Below are 5,538 nucleotides of genomic sequence, written 5' to 3'. Positions count from 1 at the left end.
ATTCCTGCTCCTTCTCTGCTGCTCCCCAGTTCCTAAGTCTGCTTCTTCGCTCAGGCTTCAGTGACACAAAGCCTTTGCTAAGCCTACCAAGGCACCAAACACGAACATCACCCCTGCTTCAGGCTCCTCATAGCCCATCACTGTCTCACCACCATGCATCGACATCTCCCTGAGGAAAGGAAAGCCCACCCCAGCACCTGAAATTGCTGCTTTCATGAAAATAGGGATGAAAACTTTCTTTATGCTCGTTTGTTTGAAAGAGCAGTTAATGCTCTCAGTGCTCAGCATTAACGCCAAGGCACAGACTGTCCGCAGATCTCCTGGTCTTACAGTTCACATCAGCACTCTCTGTTGGTCTTCTAGGAGGATTACTGTGAGTAGTAAGAAAATGGTTTGTATTAAATGCCCTGAATGTTGCTTATCTAATGAATTGAATTAAACTTTTCCAAAAACCCCTGTGCAGTGGGAATTTCATCATGCTTTATGCAGGAAAATAATAATGTGGATTAAAGTCTTTCCTGTTTCCTGTTTTGCTCCATGATGTATTGTCCACCCACTACCTCTTGCTGCAGTTTTAAAATAAAATCTTCCTGAAATCTACTTAGAATTTAAAACCTTATTGCAAAGCAGCAAAGAAGAATCAAAACATGCTCTGTCAAGGTAATCTAATAAGAAAGGCTCATGGAATTATTTATACACATACATTTTTATGATAATTTAATAATTGATAGACTTAAAGGAATAATCACATTCTCTTCTATTTCATAATATACATCATGAAATACTATATTTTGTTACTGTATAAACTTGCCATTTTATCTATTTAAAATAAATACAGATTTGAATAACTTTAATCAATAGTTTTCTAGTGGAAGAAAAAGATTCTGTTACTTGTGCAGTATAGTGCTCTGTGGACTTGTCCTTAAAAACATAATCCTGTTTGTAACTTTTTTCTTTCAATTTTTATGAAAGATAGAAGTCTGCAAACGAAAAGTGGCAGCAGTCATTTGAGCCCAGCTGCTGTGCTGGCTGGAGCTGTTAGGTGTTTGAAATCTGTCTAATTTTCAAAGCATGGGACTGAAACTCTAGAGATGGAAGGACAAGAGATGCAGTCAAACCTCAAGAGAAAATGAAAAGAATAATTACAGAAATAAGCCCTGCTCTCATGAGCTAGAAATTTCCCCCAGCAATCTATTCATGCTGCAGCATCTCCCTTAGGTCAAAATACTCTCTGCTAGTTGCATGATGCTGAACTGCTTGAGCAAACACGCTGCTGCACCTCATGCAGATCCAACAGCTGCACATGGCTCTCTCTCCATGCCAGGGTCCTGCTTCTGATTTGGAACAGGTAATGCCAGGGGTTCAGCATGTTAAACAGCAGAGCCAAGGAGGTTGTGCCTTCTTCCTTGCACCTGGTCCCATGAGGGCAACCCACTAACACGGGGGCGTCCCTCTCCTCCTCCTGATCTCACTCATCAGACACTGTTGGGCCTGAGCCTGTGTGGAAAATACTTGTGGCAGCATTTTCTGCCAACACTGCATTGATGCAAAACCAGTGGGAGGAGGATATGAGGGTGCACCTGGTGAGTGAGTGATGCTGTTCTTCCTCTGTAGCAGAGGCCCCCAGCTTGTCCCCCTGCAGAAACCCCTGCTCCCAGGGACTGAGGTGACCAGGTCTCCGTCCCTTAAAGCCCCACTCACATCCAGCCCCAGTGCTGCTGCACAGACTTCTGGGCACTACCTCCATGCCATTGGTGTGTTCAAATTCAACCTAATGCAGAACCAGAAGGATTTTTCCAGCATTCAGAAGCCACACATAGAGCCAAAACTGCCAGTAGATAATGCTCTCCTATGTGACAGATCTTCACTCAAGGGCAAGACTACCACGTCTTTGTCCCAGCAGCATTGCTTGATGTTCACACCACAGCTTTGGTAATCACAGGCCTTCAGCAGCAATGTTAGGAAACTTATTTCTGGGTTTTTTGGTGCAAAAGGTTTTTATGTCTCTGTCTCTATGCGTACATCCTTTTTTCTCCCTACCTACTCTGCCTCCTCCCTGTCATGCCAGCAAGAGCCTGGCAGGCTGAGCCTGCAAGCCTACGTGTGGATGTAGAGGTGATTTTTTTTTTTAGGAAATGAGGAAGATGTAATTACCAGCAAGAAAAATGTTGAGAAGCAGAAAGTTTCTTCCTGTCAGAATGTGTCCAATGTGTGCAAGGACTGCAGTGGCATGAGCTGAAGCAACATAATGCTTACCCCAACAACTGGACCCTATTTGCAGAGGATACCCTGACTTTTCTTAGGGTTTATCAAGCCAATAGATTAATGCATTTTGAAAGGTAATGCTGCTTGTGTTCTTATTTATAAATCCTTCTCCTGTATTATTTTAAGCTAGGGTTGGGGTGGCATGAGAATGGATGACTTCTGGCTACAGCCCTGTGACCCTCAGCCCAGGCCCTTCTTCATCCCACTGCTACCGCCAGGACCTGTATGCAAATATGCAGAGTATATATATATAATATGTGTGTGTATTAATACGTGTTTTATATGTATACATGTACTTGCTTTGGACACACACTGGCACCTCCAGGACTGAAGAGGGTTTGGTTCAATCTCCAAGTGCCCGAAGCAACATGGTAGTTGGTGCAAGCATGACTGCCTATGGTACCAGCACTGCAGAAGGTAAAATACAGATAGTGGTAGTGAGGCACTCAGTAATTAAAAAAAAAAAAAGGGGGGGGGAGAATGCCAGAGGAAACTGGATCTAGAAGAAGTAGATCTATCAAACAAGTGAATTAAGAATCAAAATGTCGCTTTAAAGTCATAAATCAATATCCCAAAGTACAGAACCACTTTTCCCTGTCTAGTATTGCATTACACCCTGGCAAAACAGGAGCGAGCCACTTTCACTAAACACAGAGTGCACAGCCCTGAAATATATGGCTTTGCCTTGTTCCAGTCAGGGGTATGGGGTGGGGGATTGGAGACCTATTAAAAACATTAGTTTCTTATGGACAACTAATTTGTACATGTTATTATGCAGCCTACTTAGAATTATTAAAATTATTAGAAATATTTAAAGCTGCTAAAGTAAAATCACTCCCTATGCTGAGCTCCTCCAACACCAAATACTTGTCTTTTAAAGGTCTGTGCCTCCACATAAGCATTTCTATTCCCGGTAAGCAGCAAAGCCCATCATCAAGGGAGATCTCCAGATCTTTATTAAACCCTTTGGGAAAAGTAAAATGTATTAAAGTCAATAACTCTCCAGGGAAGTTATGAGGTGATAGCTCATGATTGGATGTCTTCACTCAGTCCTTACAGTGGCTCTCACACTGCTCCACACTGCCTGAGCAGGAGGGACACTCCACAAGACCCTTGCGGAGTCTCAACAGACCCCTCCCATGGTATCCCAGCAGTATTTTGTGCAAAATCTAATATAAAACTCAGCAGAAACAACCAAACAAACCAAAACACAACAAACAAACAAAACCTACTTATCTCTGTCACCAGTCCTCCAAATATTTACACATGCAATTAATTATTGCACATATATGAGATCTCTCTAACAAATCTGCTTCAGTTGGACAAATAGCTTTTCCGCAGGCTTTTGTTTTTTCCTTCATACTTACTTGTTTCTAAAGTATTTTGCTTGTTAAAATGCCTACGCACAGTATGAGTCTTCTTTAATTTCATAGAAGTACTTAAAAAATAGTCCTCCATGGATTTGCCACTCAAATATTGCAGCATTGAAAATCTGAATATAAAACATCGTATCCACCTAAATGAAGTAGCCCTGTGGGAATTTATTGTCTCAGCTAATAGAAAAACAAAGCATAAAAAGCATACTGAAAAGTAAATTCAATTAAGTGCTAGTAATCTGAGGTGTCATTAGTAGCATAAGCAAAGGGAGATTTTGATTTGTGTTGTGTTCAGCCTGACCCTGGTGCTCCAAGCAGCTCTACTCTGCCAGGAAAAAGGAACCCAGCAGCAGAGTAATGAGCTGCAGAGATTTTCGGTGGCCTGTTCTTGAGTGCCAATGGCCACCACAGGCAGCCCCCAAGCCGGGAGCTGGAGGGGGAGTGGGTCGGGGGGTGAGGCACCATGTGCTGAGAAGGTCAGGCATAGGAGACTGCCTGAAGACTTGGGTGCTGGAGCAAGTTAGAGTAAACTTTTGCTTGAGGTTAAGGAGAGCTGCCTAATGGCATGGTTCCCTTGCTATTTATTTAAAATTGGCTGCAAGAACCTTTTTTATTCTTCTTTTTTTTTTCCTCTCTTTCTTTGGACTGGCTTTCTGAGCTTAAATGTCTGCTTGTTCTTTCCGAGTTGGTTCCAGTCAAAACCACATCCTTCTGACGTGTATTTGGGTGACAGTGTCACCTGTGGTATCAGGCTGGCATGCCTCGGGTCACCTTGGAGGGCAACATGCTGAAGCAGGGATGTCTTTTGCGACTTGGGAGATGCTGCAGCTGCCCAGCTGCTGGGGGATGTCATCCTGCAGAGAGGTGGCTGCCGGAGGGGCAGCCAGCTCTGCCCCACTCTTGGCTTCCTCCTAAACGTATCTGTGAGGCAACTTACTGACCTCCTCTGTGGTGGAGGGGAAAAAAAGAGAAAGGATTATGACTCTTTTTGTGCATGAGCCTTTTTGCAAAATTAAAAGCTGGCTTGTTCCAGTAACCAAAGCCCCGGGAGGTGCCTCAGCTCTTAGATGACAGTTGATAAAATAACAGGATATATTTTCTGCTTCCGGTGAAAGCTGATGGCAAACAGGAGGGATTTAAGTGGAGCTTAGAGGACAACCCCAGAAAGTGTGAGAGACCTGTAAAGCAGTAGCTTTTAAATCTGAATTAAAAGAGGATGACCATTGGAAGATAATAGTGGCCTTGTATCAACTTCAGTTCATGTGTAAATTATTCTCTGCCTCAACACTTCTCACCCAATTAGGGTGAATTCATTAACAGGACTACAGTGTAGGTCATGTGACAACTTTAGGTTTTTGATCTCTTCCTTGTAGGTCATACTTAACTCTTTTATTGGACTCTGAAAACTACAGCATCACAGCTGTGGAGGTATATACGTTGATAAAGCTCTGACAAGGCTAAAATAATAAATTGAATGCTTTGGGTAAAAGCAGAAAAAGTATCTTCTCGATTAACTTGTGGCATCCAGTGAAAGCTTTCAGACCAAGTGGTAAAAGCTGACAATGTGAAGCGAGTGATGGCATTGCATTAAAATGAAGAGTGTTGCACAACTTCAATAGGGGATGCTGTCTACCTGGCCTTGAAATGCCTGTATGTGAAATTTCTGAACTGATTAATTACCATTCTTTCTCCATATGCTGCTTCCACAATTAGTCAAGCATTGCTCAAAAACTATCCTACTTTCAAAGCTGACAAGAATTAATTGAAGTTGATTAAAATAGCAAACTTGGAGCCTTTAGCTTTACTCTTGGTAAAGTCAAAGCAAGTTTTGCTATTTGTTTGAGACCTAATGATGTGAGAGAAGGAATTGTTTTATATGAATCATGTTGTTTTCCAT

This window comes from Chaetura pelagica, unplaced genomic scaffold (assembly GCF_000747805.2).
Source record: "Chaetura pelagica isolate M959 unplaced genomic scaffold, ChaPel_1.0 scaffold10, whole genome shotgun sequence".
Classification (NCBI taxonomy): domain Eukaryota; kingdom Metazoa; phylum Chordata; class Aves; order Apodiformes; family Apodidae; genus Chaetura; species Chaetura pelagica.
This window is presented reverse-complemented; position numbering follows the sequence as displayed.